The following is a 20,237-nucleotide window of genomic DNA, read 5'->3' on the forward strand; positions in this document are numbered from 1 at the left end:
AATAGTTTCTAGAATTAAAATAGGAAGACCAGTCTATCTTTCATGTTGTAGAAGCCACCTTTGTGCTTATAAAATACAGGTGGTCCTCAACTTACAACTACAATTGAATCCAACATTTATGTTGCTCAATGAGAAATTTGTTAAGTGAGTTTTGCCTCATTCTATGACTTTTTTGCCACATTTGTTAGGTGAATCACTGCAGTTGTTAAATTAGTAACACGGTTGTTAAGTGAATCTGGTTCCCCCAGATTAACTTTGCTTGTCAGAAGGCAATCACATGATCCTGGGATCTAACCGTCAAAAATGTGAGTTGTCAAACATCCATGGGGATGCTGCAATGGTCATGAGTGTGAAAAATGGTTATGTGTCATTTTTTTCAGTGTTGTTGTAACTTCAAACAGTCACTAAGCGAACTGAGGATTATTATCTGTAGTGAATATCTTCATTTTACTGATTTTTTTTTCTATTGTAAGTAAACTCTGAGCTGTGCTGGTCAGAACATAGGCTGGTTACTCAGAATTAAGTTTGTTATAAAGATGGGCAACCTTTTGATGGCTATTTGCTGCATCTAGCTTTTTGGAAAGTAGTAAGGGCCTTAGTTGGCCAAACAATAGTGCAAAACTGGTGAAGCCAGCGCATGTATATTATCTTCCAGATTTTATTGGAGGAGGGAGTCTAGATACTTTTGAATATATTACAATGTTTCTTTTAATTTAAACACTTAAACCTACTTTAAAGCACACACATTTTCTGTATTTTCCATATAAATGATGGGAAAGTAAACTTAAATGTTCAGAACGACAACCGAAAGAAAAATGGTTAAGAGGCCATAATTTTTAATTGTAAGGCATTTTTAATGATATGCAGTATAGAAATGTTGAAAAATATTCCAAATATTTGGCTATATAGAGCAACATTTTTTGCCTAGTGACATCCATTTTTTTTTTTGTCCTCACAGTTATGGGAGTGGTACTACAATGGTCTTGCTGTGCTGCCTGCAGATGCTGGGAGTTTTAGTCCAATTTTTATGGAGGTCACTAGGTTGGAGAATGTAAATATTCTTGGCCTCCCAAAATGATCCAACAAAGTTAAAGACAGGGAAAAATATTCTTCTCCCAGGTACAAAAAGATATATGGGTACAAAAAGATTTCAGAGATAGTAGAAGCTAAGAGAATATGGTATGAAGCAGGAAGTCATTATACAAATTTCTGCCTAGCCATAAACTCAATAAATAGTGTAAAATAACACTAAACCTCAACCTCCTGTCTTCAGAAGTTTCAAAATCATTGTACTGACCTACCTTAGAAACAAGGTATAAAGATTACTGGAAAGGTGTGGGAAGTACTTTGAACACTAATCTGTTTTTAAATGCCTAGTCTTCCCATGCAGCTATATAAAAATACTCCTTCTAAACCCTCTGATCTTGGCATGTGCCAATCATATGGATGTACCTAGATTGCATCTATATATCTTTCTCTGTGACTTATTACAAGCCTATCTTATTGCAGTATTAATTTTCTGAAACGAGATTACAGCAGAATGAAAAACCTATTTTGGAACTTGAGCTATTCTATTTCTAACCTGCAATTTGTGCCTGTAGTTGTTTGCATCAGTTTAGGTTTGATCTATCAAGGGCCATTACTTTGCTATTCTCTATTTGCTTAGAAACAGACACATATTGATCAAACATATGGTTTTCATAGAAGAATCCATAATACAAGGAAAATGAACAATTCCAAAATGGTGTTTTAAAAAAGCCATTTGTACTGTTGGAATTCTTCCTTAAATGACATTTTACAAAATGCATGGTATGTTCAAACACGTACGAAGCAGATTAGATAACAAAAGTAGACTGGATGCTGCCTGCAGAAACAATACACCCCTTCCTATAGCTTCTCAGATCTTTTGCAACTGAAACTATTCCATTTCAACCATTCAGGTAAGTAGGACATGTACATTTCATTATTTCAAGCTAGTAGTAATTTTCCCTTGACCGATCTTCTCTTCTGTTTCCAACCTGTTTCCTTTGGAGCATGGGAATCCAATCTTAGTCTATCAAATTAAAATTTTGCAGGTCTAGTTTATACCCAAATTCAACATGATAATTGTACTCATTAGATTTCTTGCTAAGTCATGGGGTAAGGAAGAGATTCTCCTGGAACAAGTACTAGCTATCTTCAGTAGACTAAATGTTATCATTAACTCCAGAGAGCTAAGTAGGAGCATGAGGAATTTTCCTCAAGGATGGATGAGTCATGGCTCTCATCTTCACATGTGTTGATGGTTACATAAAACCTTGAATGTGTCCTTTAAAGGGCTGAAAAAGTGGCTGCTGAATTAAATCTCCAGTGTGATAGAAGGGGAAAATAATAAAATACCTGAAGAGCAATCTTAATAATTGAACTTGATTTTTATCTTAGTTCTGTTCACTTTTTGCATGGGCGGAACCACAGCATGCCACTGAAAAGCCAGGTGTAGCTCCCATTCCAAAAAAAGTAAATACACCTCAGTTCTTCAGTGTTTAAGTCTTTAAGATTAAGACAAAGTCCTGCTAGTAATTATACTGTATCTTGCTAAATTGAAGAGGCTCATGGTTGATACCTGCACTTGATAATCTTCAAAAAGGATGCATAGTCTAACCTAATTCTGCACTGGAAAATTCCAATAAATACCTGAAACTGAGATTCATTTCCATAAAGACCATACTTCTGTAGTAGATATGAAAGACTGGGCAGGATAAATATGGAGAATTCTTAATTTTGTGTTCTGTAAGAAATTTTTGGTTTTGTTTTAGTATTATTATGTATCTTTTCTTTTCTGTCTCATAATTTAAAAACAAATCTTTACTAAAGCTATGGCTCTATGCACAAGCAGAATGCACATGTTTTATCCCTATCTCTGTAATCTTTGGTCTAATTAAAAGATAGCCGAAACTGCATGCATTGTTATAACTGGCTTATATGGCTGGCTGTGTTCATCTAGGAGTCAGTGATCAGAATCCATGATCTTGGTTATTGTGTATCATGAAAAAGTTTAGATTATGAACATATGAGTTCTTATATGTAATTCATGTGTAAGGATCTCTGGTTACTTACTGCAGTCATATATCGAGACACATGGCATTTCTTGGAAACAGAAACCATCAAGTCTGATACTGTATTATCCCAAGGGTAAAACAAATATTTTGTCAAATCAAGTAAACCAATTATTACCAATGAGGATAATCTAGGATTTGATTGTCTAGGATCTAAAAATGCCATTTTGAATAAGAATCAAGTGTTGAAACAAACAGGGATCCAAATAAGCATTCAGTTACCATGTATAGAAAATAACCTTGTGCTCCATCATGTTGTAAATAACTGTATACAGATTTACAGTAATCCTTAACGAGTGGGTATTTTTGTATTACACAATTTGTGTAATATAAATTATTTGATATAATTTTTCAAAAAACTTTTTCAAAAATATGTATTTTATTTCAAATGTTTGAAATGCTTTGATCCACCCATATGGTACAGTAGCAAAACTAAATTGAAAAGGTCTAATAGAGGTACTGACATATTTTCTTATCATTTTGGATCTCATGTTCACATAACCCAAAACCTGAAGTACCGTATTTTTTGCACTATAAGACACCCCCCTCCCAAAAGTGGGTGGAAATATCTGTGCGTCTTATAGAGCGAATATCACGGCAGGGGGAGGGGGTTGGTGTGTCGTCGTCATTTGCCACCACGGGAATGCTGGAGCCTTCGCTGCTGAGCAGCTGATTGGCGGTTGGATTGGCCTCCTCGAATACCACTGATCAGCTGTTGTAGGTGGTGGGAATCACTGCCTATTCACTGCCGCCCATTCGCTGCCACCTATCGCCGCCTATTGGCAGAGGCGAACTGGTGGCGAATGGGCGGTAGCGATAGGTGGCGATAGGTGGTGGCAGCAATTCCCACTGCCTAGAACAGCTGATCGGCAATATTCCGGGAGGCCGATCCAACCGCCAATCAGCTGCTTGGCAGCGAAGGCTCCAGCGTTCCCAGGTGGAGGCAGGCTGTTTGCTGTTTGGTACAAGGACGCTAGCCAGATGAATATTGGATGGATGCTGGGAGGCAGAGGCAATTTCCCCCCCCCCCCTTGTTTTCCTCCTCTAAAGCTAATGTGCATCCTATAGTCCGGAGTGTTTTATAGTGCGAAAAATAAGGATATATCTTTTTAAAAATTTTCTTTGCCTGTTAATTTCTTAGGTGGCCTTAAGTTCAATTTGCATTTCATGCTAAATAATAATATGGTTCGGTTGATTTTAACCAACTGCTTTGAAATCCAACCATTGAGGTTTGTAAACTAGGTTTTCTAGCTTAACACTTTGAGAAGCCTGTAATTGTGGAATTTTTCTTAATGATGATAATGACTTAGCCAGGTATGTGACATTACTGGAGGGACGTATGTTGTTGTCACATACATAAAAGGACATGATACGCTAAAGATTCACTTTAAAAAAATCTCAGTTTGCATGGGGGAAGACATTGTTCTAATCTACAAAATGATACGTTTCTGCCTTGCTTAAAAATAGGATATTATGTACATTACAAATGCTCCATCAAAGAATCGGTGGCTCCACTCCAAAGAATTGGTGACTTGAATAATCAGTGTCTTGGCTTTGATTCTGTACTGTATGTAGAATCTTCTGTTGCTTGGCTTTCTCCCTGACACCCACATAAATGCTCATATGCATATGCAGTAAAGAGCTTTTTGTAATACACTGTACAGACATTGAGGCTAAACTGAAAACACAGCAGTTGTAGATAGATCCAGATGAAACAGTTGGCAGAAAGTAAAGGTTTGGATGACTGTCTTCTTTCTTTCTCTTTTTGAAGTAGGAATAAATACTGGCAAGCCAATCTGCTTGGGCAGTCCGTTGCTTTTAAGGAGAGATATGATTTGTAATTATCTCAGCTTCTCATCCCAAAACAGTGTAACATTTAGTCCATTTTTTAGTTTGAGACTATTTTCAAAATTTTCAATTTGAATAGCTTCCTTGGTTCTTCCATTTAGTGAATTGATTTTTAAATCTCTTTCTGGAGACACATTTTTCATTTGCTCTACTTGCTTTCTCAGGTTCATCCTCCCCCTTGCTATGTGTTTCTTTTTGCTGACCTTGCAGACAAGCATGAGGTCAGATGCTCTTTTGCACACACATGATTATTGATCATGTTTTACTGGGAAGTATAAGTATTTCTTTTGCTTCTATAAGGAGCTAGGTGAATGGATGGGAACAAAAAGCAAAATTAAGTTTTCCAGGAATTTCACTGTACTTTCAGAGTAGATGGCCTAATCAGCAAAAACTGCATTTCTGCATCTTACTGGAAGCCAGGAAGGGATGGCCTTTCCCAGACAAAGGACTGTGTGTGTGTGTGTGTGTGTGTGTGTGTGTGTGTGCGTGCACGCGTGCGCATCAGCCTGCCTATCCCTTTGTTCTCTTGTTCTGGTGTACCATACGCTGACATAGAAAGCTGCTTTCCTGTGGCTTGGGATAGGGGGAGTAAACAGGGGTAGGTTGATTGAATTGCAGGCAGTGTAGGGTAAAAGACGTAAGATCTCTGGCTCCATTATGACCCCAGAAATGTTGGAAAAACCACAGGACTGTTTATGAATGTCTCCCAACCAGCTTTATCATCATTACTATAATTTAACATAGTATTGCATATTAGAGAAAAGAAATTCCCTTTTTTTAGGTGAAAAGCAAGTTCAGAATGCTGTTGTGAAATATAGTAAATGTCTGTTATGGAAAGGCAAATCTCTGGGGAGGTTAATGCAAGCTTAAATATGGGACTAATCATGATTGAAGGAATGGATATGGACTAGGAGACCAATTGTATGTCTAGTCTATTTGATATTCATACACAGAAGTACAGTTTTTCCTTTATTTCATTTTCTGGGTCACTAGCTTGGGAATATTATTACTGAAGGACCTCTTCAGTAGTTTGCCAAATGAACATGTACATGATTCTGCATGTTAGCCAATTTTTTTCAAGAAAGATATAATTAGCAAAGCCTGGTGCTACTTTATTTCCCATCCCCTCTTTCTATTATTACTGATTTTGAATTTTCTTCCTTATCATGTATGTGCTTCCTTACATAGAAAAATTATTTTGAAATTTCATATTGTGCGTATATGCTGGGCAATCAATACAATGGAAATATTGCCAAGGCAATATTCATTGAATCCTCCTGCCCATGTTAATAGTTAACATGCCTTTATTTTTTCCTCCTAATTTTAATATTTACAAATACTTCAGTAGAATAATAGCCAAACAAAGCTTTCTTTAAATATAATTCCATCTAGTAGAGTATTTCAGGAATAAAATGCTAAAGTATTTTTAATTTGATTTTTTTAGCTACTTTACACATTAAATAAAATGAAAAATTAATATTGTACAAAAATGTTTCAGAATCAGAGCCCACGTGGCCCTTAGTAAATCAATTATCAAGAATAATTGTTGCTCTGGATGACTAAAAGTAAAAATACAGCAGAACTGATGGATTTAAAACTTAGTTTTGTCAAATCATGATTGTGCATATTATTTAGCAAGAATTCTGTGAATCAGTTTTCTACTATCTTCAAAGACAAAAAAAAAAGCATCCTAACTTTTATTAGGACCTCTACAGTAATAACAAAAATTCTGGAATAAGTGCTATATATTGTACAAAGAATTGTAGAATATTATCTCTCAGTTTTATTTTTTGGACAGGTTAATTTTACATTGCATTCACTATTTTTCTATAATTGTCATGGAAATTAGATAGTTATATAATAATATTATTTGTTAACAAAATAGAAACCACTACAATGTAAAAAACTAAACTGGAAAAATTTTAAAAAACAATATTTTAAATTGAGCTAAGAATGCAGCTAGCATATGGAGATGATGGCAGATTAAAAGTAAAAGCCATAGAGATTGAAGCTGTTAACCGAATTACCAGCCTTATAACAAGAATAATTTATTTAAGCTAGTTATGTAATACTGTACCTGAATTTGAAGAACTCTATAATACAACTTTTTCCTTCCTTAGCTTAAAGTAGAACTCTTCTGATAGATATTTACCTGTGGTTACCTTGACTAAACTGACAACTCCTTATTCCTGGTCCCAAAGGTGCTTTTTCATGAGGCAACTGGACTTTCTTGTTTTTTTTCTTTTAAGACATTTCGCTTCTCATCCAAGAAGCTTCTTCAGCTCTTGACAGGATAGTGAGGAATGGAAGGATTTATATTCCTTGCAGAAGCTGGTCATTTGCATTCTTTGAGAGGGTCTTTGGAGCACTTGAAGGTTTATCTATGTCCTCGGGGTCACAGATAGTGCTCCTGATTCCTTTAGACTGCAATTTTTTCTCTAGAAATCCATTCCTACTACCACACCATTCAACGACATCTTCAAAGAAAAAACAACAGTTGCCTCCTGAAAAAGCACCTTTGGGACAACCATGACCTGGATGAATGAGAATCTCTACAGAATCCTTATTCCTGGGTTTTTCCTAATCTAATATTTTACTGTTTAAACTTCTTATACAATCTTATATAGTTGATTTTAATTGCTGAATTAGATGCATCTGAGTGTCCCTAACCTGTGGACAAGGAGGAGTAAGGCTTGTGTCTTATGTTTAGTAATTTGTACAGAACCTACTTCAAGTAGAATGAAGTTGTAGGCTTTTTGAGGTTCAATGTGGTTGCATTACAGAAGCAAGGCTATTCTGAACCAGATCCTTATCTTAGTTCAGAGACACTAAACTAGATTGCCTTTTTTGTCATTCTGTGCTCTCTGTGGACATGACATGACAAAATAGATAATGTAAAGGAAACAAAAAGTGACTCAGCAGACTGACCCCCATTTCCTAAGATGAACACCTAAAAGAAAGATTATTGTTTTTGAGTTTTAAGATCAGTGATGTCAACTTAATGATAAATCAGTGATTGAAAATCAAGAATTGAGAATGCAGTGTTAATACAAAAAAGTTACACAAATGTTTATGTCAGCAATCCCATAATGAAAAAGAATCTGTTGAACAAAGCTTGCAGTTTGTTCATGATATGATTAGGTAATCTAACTACACAATGCTATATGCAGCATTAATTTTATCTATGAAACTCATAGAAACAATACAAAATCCTTGAACATTTAGGAATAAATGATAGTTTTTGTTAGTGTGAGAAAACAAGAACATAGGGAACTTTTCTGTTAAAGAGAGAGTAAGAGAAAATATGTTGGAATTCTATATACAAAAGTCAATCTCAGTAAATTCAAAGAATTCAAAGATTCAAAGAAAGAATCTTAGTCTCTGAAAAATGCACTTACAGTACTAATGTCATAATATATGGTTATGACATCAGAAGAGTGAGCCACAGGAGGTGGGTTGCTGTTCCTTTTTCTGTGTTCACATTTTTTAGCTAATTGTGAGTTGAATGTTTTAGTAACAAGGGATTGAATAATGGATTTTTGGTCCATTATATTTTAGATGCTTTCCAGGAAATCTTTTCAGAAAATGGGTGGAAATTACACATTTTAAACCAGAGGTAAGTTGCAGATGTTGTTCAGTCATAGTGCCTAGCAGTCTTAGTTAGCTTAGACATTGTTAAGGAGTGTTGAGCATACGATTCAACAACATCTGGAAACTGACATGTTGCATTATCTCTGACACAGTCTTGATGGTGCAAATTCCAAGCTAAAAACTGCTGTTGCTTTTTGTAATCGGAACCATGTTGATTTTCATTAAACCAAATAAAGCAGTACCTTCACAATGTTGAAATAATTTTAAGATAAGTCTATATCTGTAAACTGAATTCTCTATGGAGGCCTGTTTACATGTCTGCCAGTAAGATCTATTATGATAGAGGCTTTAGGAATTCTTTGGAGTGCATGATTGAGAATAATTTTCCAAAATTAAATATATTTTGTTTTTCTAGTATTTACCCTTGACATAATAGTCATTAATCAAAATTGGTTTCATAAATAAAGCTTTCTAAATCCTATGAACTGCCATGTTGAAAGATGCAACAAAATTCAAACAGAATTTATTTGCCCTGTTTTTTAACTTTATTATTTTTTTGGCCAATGGAATATAAAATAGAAATCTATCATTGGAGATTTGTATTTGGACGGTCTCACCATGTGTTTATTTCTTTCAACCAAGATGAATTGGACAGTTTCTTGTTCCTTGCTCCAGATGAGAAGAAGAGCAGACAAAAATGCAAGAATTTTGGCATGTGGAGTGTGGAAACAAAACAATTAGCAAGCATTTAGCTGTTTGACATAAATGTCTTTTTGAGTGTATGGTATTTAATCAAGAGGAGCCTTCTCCCTAAATCTTTATAAAAAAATAACAGAACAGAACAGAACAGAACAGAACAGAACAGAACAGAACAGAACAGAATAGAATAGAATAGAATAGAATAGAATAGAATAGAATTCTTTATTGGCTAAGTGTGATTGGACACACAAGGAATTTGTCTTTGGTGCGTATGCTCTCAGTGTAAATATAAAGAAAAGATACATTTGTCAAGAATCATAAAGTACAATGCTTAATGATAGTCATAGGGTACAAATAAGCAATCAGGAAACAATATAAATATAAATCATAAGGATACATGAAATCCATTTTCTAAATTAGTCTTCTCCAACCTGATGCACCTATTACTGATAGCAGTAATTCAATACATCTGGAACTAGTTTGGGGAATGCCATTTGAAAAAATGGACTAGTTTTCCTTGTGGCTTATCAATATAAGCTAGTTACACCTCCATTTTAGTCTGTTATAAGCAATGCAAATAAGTGTCCAATAAGTTCTAAGGGATTGCTTATAAAGTCCCACTTTCTTTCTTGCCATTATTACAGCTCTCCTGCTGAATTCATGGGAAACAATGTTTTCCTATAATTTAAAGGGAATTGGTTAAATAGGTTATATGAGACTTTATAGAGAAAGACCATGTGAGTAAGTCCCCAACAAATTTAGCTGCTTAGTCAAAAACGTATATAATATGATCCGTGATGTATACCAAAATGTTCTTTCTATTGCTTGGAAAAAAGTCTTCACTAGTGAATTATGTCAACCAGCAAAAAATCTGGGAGTCCCAAACTTAATTAAATTTTCTTGTCTACCTTTGCTTAGAAAAGTCATAATAAATAAACTTAGCATATACCCTGTTTCCCCAAAAATAAGACATCCCCTGATAATAAGCCCAATTGGGCTTTTGAGCGCATGTGCTAAAATAAGCCTTCCCCCGAAAATAAGCCCTCCCCGAAAATATTTAAACGCAGAGCTGGAAATCAGGTAAGACTGCAAGAGGAGCCCTATCTTGCTCCACACACCACAAAATAATAAGACCTCCCTGAAAATAAGGCCAAGTGCTTATTTTGGGGTTCAAAAAAATATAAGACGGTCTTATTTTTGGGGAAACACGGTATTCTTCAGTTAAACCATTTAGAGAATAGCGAACTTTTAAGGGAATTAGTGTACTGAACTGAATAAATACGTTCTAACTTTTATTATTGTTCCTTCCAACTTCATTTTCTAACAAGAAAACAAGAAAAATGAATATTATTCTATATTCTGGTTTAGGGATACAAAAACTGAACAACAGTATCAACTGCAATATGAGTTACTTCTTCAGACTAGATTTAATATAGTATTTCTTGAGGATGAAAGTAGTCTAATGCTCAGTTAAATATGTCTACTTCCAAAATATAACTATGCCCTACTATTCCCTCCCCATTGCTCATTATTATTCAGTACAGCAGCATGTGTAAATTTATGTACTTTACTTTGTTGCAAGCCTCCTTAAAAACTACATCCTGATGCTCTGGGTTGAGTTTCAGTGGGACTGCAAAGATACTGTTTCAGGTGAATCCCTTGAATACTGCATGAAAAATAAAATCAAAGGTGTTTTCTAGTGATAATTTTTATACAGAAAGCAAAGCTGTTCATGGTTTTGATTTTCTCTCATTATTTCCATATAATGAAATCTGCAAACAAACAACCAGTCTCAGAGACCACTAAGGACTCCATAGATATCTATTGCAGGGTTTTTATATTTTCTTAAATATAGGCAACCCTATACTGTTGGGGAGGAGTACAAAATCTACTCCCTCTAGTTGTGTCACATGGAAAACAATGCGGAAAAGATGTCTGTTCATTGCTGCCTCTGATTTTGTTAAATATTGTATAGCTGTTCTTTTATCTACTTTTAATTTTTTTAATCCTTAGAGATTCATGTTGTGCATCTTGGGTACATAGATGTTCAGGCATTGGAAGTGTCTTCTTCCAGTGCTTAGTCTCACACTATATCATTTAAGTGATCTTCTAATTTCAGAATATTTTGCAGTTTAGGTCTGTGGATGTTGTGAACTCCTTTCTCCGAATTATAGCAATGTTATTTTCCTTCTTTTAGAAATAATGCAATAATTCAGCTCTTTGTTGTTACAAATTATATAAATATTAGTTTATCAGGACAGCATAACAACTTATGCTAAAACATAGCTGGAGGCAGTTTAATCTTTCAATTATTGGATGGGCATGTGCAAAATCTAACTGGGATTCTAATTATGCTTCCCGCTTTCTCAATCCTGAGTAGGGGACTTGAATGCAAAATCCATCTTTCTACCTGAAATTTGGCAGATTGCTTTAGAGATGTCATACCCTACAATTATAAGATGGCTTCAGTTAAGGAAGAACCTGTTACTTCTTAAGATAGAATATAGTTTGTGATACTGCTGTGAAAATTGCTCTTTGAGTACAAATGACCTGGCATGGATTGGTCCAAGTAGATATGCATTCAAGGCATCCAGTCCAGATGTTGAAAAAGCAAAATGGTAGGTAGGTAAAGTAGGTAGGTCAGACAGACAGACAGACAGATTTTTGTTAATTACCAGCTTGAAACAAAGTATAAAAAATTCCAGCCATAGAGAAATAACATATTTAAGCATAAATAAAACAATGTAACATTGAGTTCTATTAAGAACTGGGGGGGAGAATAAATTAATCATGGGTGAAATCTAAAAGTAGATTTGAAGTATATGAAATGCAATGAATTAAGCTTCTAGGAATAAAAAGGCCTGTAGAATCCAGTAAGGAAGAAAAAATGAAATGCTCATATATCTTCTTTTCTGTCCTTTGAGATAAGATTAGAATCAAACAGGTGGAAGACAGTAGTAGACTATCCTCCATATTCTGCCTGGACTCCAATCTCTTCTGTCAAGTTTATAATCCTCTATAGCAGATGTATATGCGTGCCAGAAGGAAGTGTCTATACAGCAAGCATTCAGATAATTCAGAAAGCAAATAAAAACAAGTTGCATAGTAGCCCCTTCCCAAACCTCATTTTGGTTATTACCCAGATACTTGGGCAGAAAATGTCCCCTCCCTAAAACACGGCCAATTATCTCGTGAATATGAATTACATGGATAAATATTAATAGGAATTTTTTGGATAAATTTTAATTCTCTTAAGTCACTGTCGTCAACTTCCCCTCCTTGTCTCATACATAGATAATATATATTCCAAACTACTTGATTTTAAAAAGTTACTATAAAAACAGGAGTAGAGCTTTAAATCTATTGAGTCTAGTCTATCCGATCTGGTACAGGGAGAGTATTGGTTTGCACTGTGCTTGTTTTCTTTGGCTTGTATGGACAGGCCTTCAAAAAAAGGAGTATCCCACTCTCTTCAAAAGCCCAGGTTTTGCTCTGCCCTTAAGGAGGGGCCCAGAGAGGAAAAAAAGGTTGATCCTTTTCAAGATTCTCTCTACCTCTGCCAACCCCTAGATAAGAAACAACCCTCACCACTTTGTATGATGTTATAAGGCCTGGCAGTCTGCTTGTTTAAAGTACAGATCTATATCATTTTGCTTTTTAGAAGTAACAATAACAAAAAACCCTGTGCTGCAAGCTGTAGCCAGCTGCTGGTTGGCAGCTTTGCTTGAACATCTGGTGTTCCTGGGCTGTTCTAACGATAGGATTCATAAAAGATTATAATTCAGGCCTTTAGAATTCTGAACCACCACCCCCTCAAAAAAAGTAAAATCCAAGCTGATTTTACTGCATTTTTTTTTAAAGGAGACAGCTGGAGGGTGTGTTAGCAAAATAGTCAGGATGCTTCAGCAGCTTTGTAATTAGCACTGCTATACGGAGGTTGAATGGGAAATCGGCCCTGATGGGAAACTTTTCTTTTCTCAAAAAGTAAAAATAAATTTAAGAATCATTGTACATCATGGTTACAATTTTTATTAGTTCACGTCTCAAAGATTCTCTCTCAGAAAGAAGTGATTGGCTTCTGTTTGATGGAGAGGATCAAATATATGTTATAACATAGCATTGAGATGCTGAGGTCAAAGAATCCCAGATCCTTTTATGCATTGGCAGCAAAATTATATAACAGCAGTTTTATTTGGAAGTGCAGTTCCATCTTGCAATCAGTACATCATATATTCCAGTCCTTTCCCTAGCCCTTTACTTCGTTAGGAATTAATTGAAGCTTGAATACTAAAAAGTTGAAAGTACTTTTGCTTGAATGCTGTTCAAACTATAGACTAGGAAGGAAGAAGATAAGTCCAACTACAATAATTTGATCAGAAATCTATGGCAGTTGCAGCAACTTTTAAAATCCACAGAAAACAAAAAGTCCCATTGAAGTGAATAGCTGTATCTGTATATAGTGTCTATTTTGACCTGAATTTTTAAAAATATATTCTGAGGGTTGAACATAGGAATTTTTTTAAGCTAATACTAAATTCTTTCTTGAATTCTGATGCAAATTTTGAAGCACCCCAGGCAGTCAAGGACCTGTGAATTTTTTGCCCAGCTTCCTTCTCCACCATTCCAAGTCCTACGTCACATTACTTGTACACTTTAGATTCATAGGTACTTCTTTTAAAAACAGATATATAAATTCAGTCACAAGGCTGAAATGCAGGGCCCAGGAAATAGCACTGGAGCGCTCAGTATCGCAGCATTGCTAAAGCTAAGTAGATGTGAACTTGATCTGCTAGGAGAGAGCTCTGGGATAATTAGGAAAAGACCAAATTACAAAATTGTTTTAACACCTAAGATCATTAAAAATAATTCTTCTGGATTTTTGAGTCATAAGTGGATTGTAGATTATTGCAATTTAAGTGTCCTAGTAATGCAAGAATATACACTTATTGGGAAATTTTGTAGGTTTTATATATTATTAGGTGGCTGTTGTGCAAAAGGCTTCCCAGAAATGCAAAACCTATATGAATGGATCTTGAAACCAGGGATTGCTAGAGCATTTGCTCTGCTTCTCTTTGTGCATCTTTTTAGCTGTTTCAATGCCTTTCTGTGCTAATTTGTTGTTGGACAAAGTTTGTAGTCTCCATTAACAGAATGGAGACTTAACACACACCTAGGGGTCCTATGTACTTGGCTTATTGTTTACTTATTTGTTAATCAGACTAATTGCCACTTGGTATGTATTCTATTGAAGGTTCCCAGAACAAATTCAGTGAGATTTGGAGGTTGTGTGAAACTTTGAAAGATGTACACATGGAGGTATAGAGCTCAGCTGATGAGGAAGGGACATAGAACAAAAACATGGAATTGTACTATCGGGTCAACAGATGCCGGAAGTCTGATAGGGGGCCTGGCCTGCTTGCAGCTGCTTTGATCCTGAAAGTTCCAGGAGGTAGATTGGAGAGACAGAAACTTTTAAGAGGCAGGAAACTGGAACCCATGCATGTACATATTGCATTTCAGTCAACATCTTCTTTCATTCAGCACCATAAATAGAGTAACTAAAATATTTATTTGCATTGGTTTTGTTTTCTAGAAGTTGCCAACACAGAGTTGCTTGATTATGTCATTTTCAGAACGGAAGCCAGATTATGCCATAACACAATTGCAAAAAACATTTTGCTATTTGAATGTCCACAAACACAGTACAAGATAATCCTTTGTCTTGATTGCTTGATTGATATTCTTGAAATGGAGACCTTTCTTTTTCTATCCCTCAATCCCTTGAATCAATAACCAGTCAAGAAATACTACTTACATTCCAAAGAAGGAGAAATGAGGAATAGTTTGACATCTTGGTTTGGTAAACTATAATTTTACAAATATTTCCTGTTTTTTTTCTAAGGAGCTCTAACATACGTTAGATTGTTTTTTTGAAGCTGTTATTTGATGTAAAACAGTGCAGCTTCTATGTATAGATAAAAACATATGACAAATTCTGCTTATTTGAAGAGTAAAGCCAATTAGAATAAACTGAAAACGCAAGGATCCAAATGATTTTAAATGAGGACTGTAAAAAACCAAACACAGCAAAAACAAACAAAAAACTAATTGTGATATGAAAATAATATGTAGGAAATACAGAAAGCTAAAACATCGCAATCTTTAGTTTTGTGATTCTGAATAGGAATAAAAAGGAAGAACTTCATTCAAAATAAAGAGGTAAATTACTCTTGGCTTTCAGTGCTTTACTTTATAGGAATGAAATTTCCCTGTTGCAAAAAGTACTTTATGTTCACCAGATCTTTGAATTAGAGCAGGTATGAACCACCAGTTGGCTACATTTTCTCCTTGAATGTTGGATATGAAAAGAAGGGCATTTTTGTTTGGGAGGAGTTTGAGGAGCAAAAATGGGTGCTTTACTGCTTAACCAACTCTCAAATAAAGCTCTCATTTTAAAAAATTGCATGCTATTGCGTTCACCAGCTCTGCTAACATGACTCTGACCACTTCTTCTGGATGGCCCTAAGGCTCAGCAGACAGAAATGTTATGTCCAGGCCAAAAATAGTTACTAACCCACAAAGAGTTACTTACCCACAAATAAAATGCATCTTTTTTCCTATTGATAATTAATATGTTCTCTGTAAAACTGAAGTGCTTCCAAAGAAGCCAACTGGTCAACCTTAGGTATAGTAACATAAGCATTATTATAGCATGTGACACTAAAATCTTCATATAGATTGCCCCAGAGATGTTTGTTTTTGGCTTTCTAACTCAAGACAGTGTTGTATTTTACAGCTACTTTTGAACTCTTATAGGCATAAACCTCAAATTCCTGGCTTATTGCTGTGCAGGTGTCTTTAAATGACAGGTGGTAAATTGCTTGCTTTAATGTATGAACAGTTTGAGATGCAAGACTTCACAGATCTTGGAGAAGTCCATGTTGAAATTAGAGACCGGATTAGAACTAATGATTGCCACCCCTTTTTAGGTGATTGTTTCTGAATTCTCATCCACAAATTACTAACTTTTACATAGCAGTTTTGGCTTTTTGACTTTATTGTCTATTTGCATAACATTTTACCTGCATGCACCGTTCCACACAATGTATTCAAAGTTTCTCTGGAAATAACAGTACCCTATGTATTAGATCGAGATGGTAAAAATGTGGATGACCACTAGATGGCAACAAAAAATTAAGGATGTCTATATCTCTTGGCTGCCAATTACTGATTTTTTTCTGATCTTCAGTAGGTGATCACATTTCTTTCTCTGCTCTTTTTTATGATTGTGCTTTTATTTTTTATTTTTTTTAAAGAACTTGCAGGCAATATTTAATAGCCCTATCCAAATAATCCCTATTAATTTTGAGTTCCTTTGAGGTAAGTGTGTTGTGTATTTCCATTTTATGGCCTGATACTTGCCACATTTACTAAAGTTTGATGGCCCTTAATCCTTGGTGAGCGTGGATAAGAGTGCAGCCTCATTTACCCTACACTCCTGATCAACAGGAAACAGTACAGTGAGGCCTTGATGTAGGTTACACTAATTCTAAATTCAGGAGTAGGGTTGGTCAGTGCCATCTGGGAAATGTGAGTGGAATCTCCTCCATGCCACTTCCTCATTGTTGGTCCTAACTCTTGGTCCTGTTTCAAGTAAGTCAGGAGTGACTGGCTGATTTATTATTCTCTTTCCCCCCCCCCCTTCCAATTTTCTCTGAGCTGCTTTTCAATAGGGCATATTCTTTTCCTTACTTAGCAGAGGATAAGGTCTGCTCTTTTAGCCACTTATCTGCTCACTTGGCCACCAGCCTAATGTTACTGTGATTGACGAGGCCATACAGTACTGCTGACCTCATTCCCCTCAGTCCCCTACTGAGCCAATGCACATGGCGACGCCCCCCTGTTGCCTTGGCAACTGGGCCAGAGCAAGCCGCCTTCCCACATAGCCTTAGGATAGATGGATTGCAGTTTGATGCAGGCCTTTGCATTGGGCGTTTATGGCTGGCAACATTCCACTCGTTTTGCTGCGCGAGGGAGCGTAATCTAATTAGAATCTGAGTAGACAAGTTCCTCGGTGGTCAGTATCATTTTCTTTTCCCCAGAGCAGGAGAGGAAGCTATAACTATTATGCAGAACTGCAGCAAAACACAATGCAGAATTCTAGCCCCAAGCAAGAGCAAGAAAGGGATGGGTGTAAAGTTGTGTATGTGTTGTAGTTGGTCACCCCCATTTTTCTCACTTGTAGCCATGTTCTTTCTGAGCTCCCAACAGGGTGTGACCCAAATGTGCATCAAAATTGCATGACTATCTGGAGTGTCCCACTTCAGATTACATGCTTGTGGGCTGCATTTTTAGCAGTCTGCCATTAAAGAACATCCGGGGAACAAAGAGGCTGTTCTTTGTGTGGAACGGCATTCAAAAATATAATTTGGCTCTCAATCTGGCTTGGTATAGTTATGTATCTACCCTCAGGCAATGCAGTTTTATTGCACATATAGGTTAGATGTAAATTTTGTTGCGGGGATGATTGTATTACAAGCATGGATAAGCTAATATTTACGGGTTTCTTGTGTCAGGTGACTACACAATGGTGTACAAGGAACTTTTAGAAAGTAAACTATGCATTTGTTTATATATTTGTGCAATAATTTTTAGACTGCCCACTTTAGCAGCGGACTCAAGATAGTTTAAATCATACAAAAGTATCAAAACAAAATTTATCCTAACTCATCTGAGTAGCCCTTATACTATTAGCACCCATATGCTCTGTAGAACAACTACATTTTTAAAAGCTTAAAAGATGAGGGGGTTGGGCATTTCTAATATTGAGTGGCAGGATATTTTTCAAACATGGCAACTCTAAGATATGTGAACTTCAGCTCCCAAAATTCTGACTGGGAAATTCTGGGAGTTAAAGGCCACTTATTTTAAAATTGACATTTGAAAAGTATTGTTCTAAAGAATGAAAGCTGCTTCATTGGGTCCTACCTCCCTCACTGTTTGCAGGATAGGAACCCTCGGCACACTTTCCTTCAGTGATTGTAAAGATTAAGCTGACTCTGGGTGGAAATTGTAAGGATTAAGCTGACTCTGGGTGGAAAGTGCTAATTTTGCTTTAAAACCTGGCCTGTCATCTCTCTCTGCCCTATTTTTGCACTCATCCAATGAGATCTGGGTCACATTACTACCACAAACAGAAGAAAACAGTTCAGAGCAAAACGTTCCATCTGGCGCATAGGCAAGCAAGCAAAGCCATAAGGTATCTTTTTCCTGCGTGTGAAATAAGCAGCATAATGTGGAGATTAATAGTGGAAACTGACAATGGAATATTGATGACAGGGATAAGCAAACCAGGAGTGATCAAGGCCTAAGGAAGTTATAGTCCAGAATACCTAGAGTGTACTTGGGCCACATACTCATTCTTGAGGTCTAAGCATGGGTCAGCCTCTGTTCTGGGTCTAGTTATAATTCATTGTTTCAAAAGGAAGGAACATGGAATAGAATTCTCTCCCCTCCTCCCCTCCCGCAAATGTTCTGTTCTTGAAGGCATTCACATGTTGACCTGCCCTTGTTCTGGATCTTTTGAGTGTGTCCTTGGAAGCACATCACTCTCTGCTGCACTCATCATTAGTATTCAAGCTACTACTTTTGAAATAATCCTGCTGGTGCCAAAAGAATGTGTCAATTGCAAATAGAAAAATCAACCTGCTGGAAAAGAAATGCAGATCTCTTCCATGGCAACGTACAAAAATATCAAATCTTCCAGGGTCTCAGTGGGCTGATACCTCTTTCTTTTGCATTATTTCAAACTGAGATATGATGACAACTGGGCTACAGCCTCTGCAGATAATGCTAATTATTTTTTCTCCTGTGTCCTTGAAAAGGAACCTGAATAAGATCAACCCGGCACTCAGTAGCAGAGTCGAAGGGATGGCGCTCAGGTTTTAGAAGCCAAAGGTCACTCTCCCCCCTTTCTCTGAATCCCATTCATTCTACTCTCATCTTGCTGTAAATAAATTATTATTAACCAATAAACTATTCTTGTAGGTTTTGGGGTAATTGGTGTGTGCAGCCATCCTTCCTCAATCTGAGAGCCCCCTGTATGTATTAGCCTCTTTTCCCAGAATAAACTTGGCCGCTGCTGAGAATTCTGGCACTCGGAAGTCTGTATGTCTGGAGAGCTCCAAGTCTGAGGACACATTATGGCCAGGAAGCATCTTATTAGTGATAACAATAATGAGTGGAGTTTTCTATGATATGTTAATCTTAAAATCAGCCATACTTAGTTTCAGAGAGATGCCCTAGATTTCTATTACTATCCTTGGGGAATCCTCTGGAAATTTTACATATGCTAGTTTTCTGTCAAGAATTCTTTGCCTTATAATTTATTTCTATATTTTGACATTTCCCTTTATAAACAAAATAATCTTCTGACTCTGGATCAGAAATATACTTGGAAGAGGGGGCTTTGTGGAGAACTAAAAATAGGGCGAAGCTGCAACTGTAAGAAAAACAAGGATGTGATAAAGTCTGAATTGCAGGGCAATTTCTGTGGTAGCTTTCCTAAATCTCATTGTGGTATTCATGCTTCTTTAGTATTCAGTATTCTTGAGTTCCAGCTTTTGGAAGCAAAAGTAAGAGGGAGTCAATGGATTTTTTTCTTCCATTTAATTTTGTCTGTTTTTTGGAGATTGGCTGGACAAGTCCTTGCAGTTTTCTTGGCTAGATTTGTCAGAAGTGTTTTGTTATTGTCTCCTTCCTAGGGCTGAGAGAAAGTGACTAACTCAAGATCACCCAGCTGGGCCTAAGGCCAGGCTAGAACTCATGTCTCCCAGTTTCTAGCCTAATGCTTTAACTACCACACCAAACTGGCTCTTGTCAATGGTTTAGTTTTTGGCAAAAGAGGATGGAAAAAATGAAATGAACAAGCTTTCATGTAATCTCTATTCTAATTTGTTTTGTGATACTTTCTACTTAAAATCAGATGGGATTTTTCCATAGGAA

At 36.3% G+C, this 20,237-nt stretch overlaps 1 protein-coding gene across 4 annotated transcripts in view; it reads left to right on the forward strand.

The window, feature by feature from the left end:
• TRIM8 (tripartite motif containing 8) overlaps nt 1–20,237 on the forward strand; it is a 62,084-nt gene that overhangs the window by 14,677 nt on the left and 27,170 nt on the right. The gene's annotated exons all lie outside the window — the stretch shown is intronic.

Source organism: Pantherophis guttatus, chromosome 6 (genome assembly GCF_059756535.1).
Source record: "Pantherophis guttatus breed Tessera chromosome 6, ASM5975653v1, whole genome shotgun sequence".
NCBI classification, from domain to species: Eukaryota; Metazoa; Chordata; class Lepidosauria; order Squamata; family Colubridae; genus Pantherophis; species Pantherophis guttatus.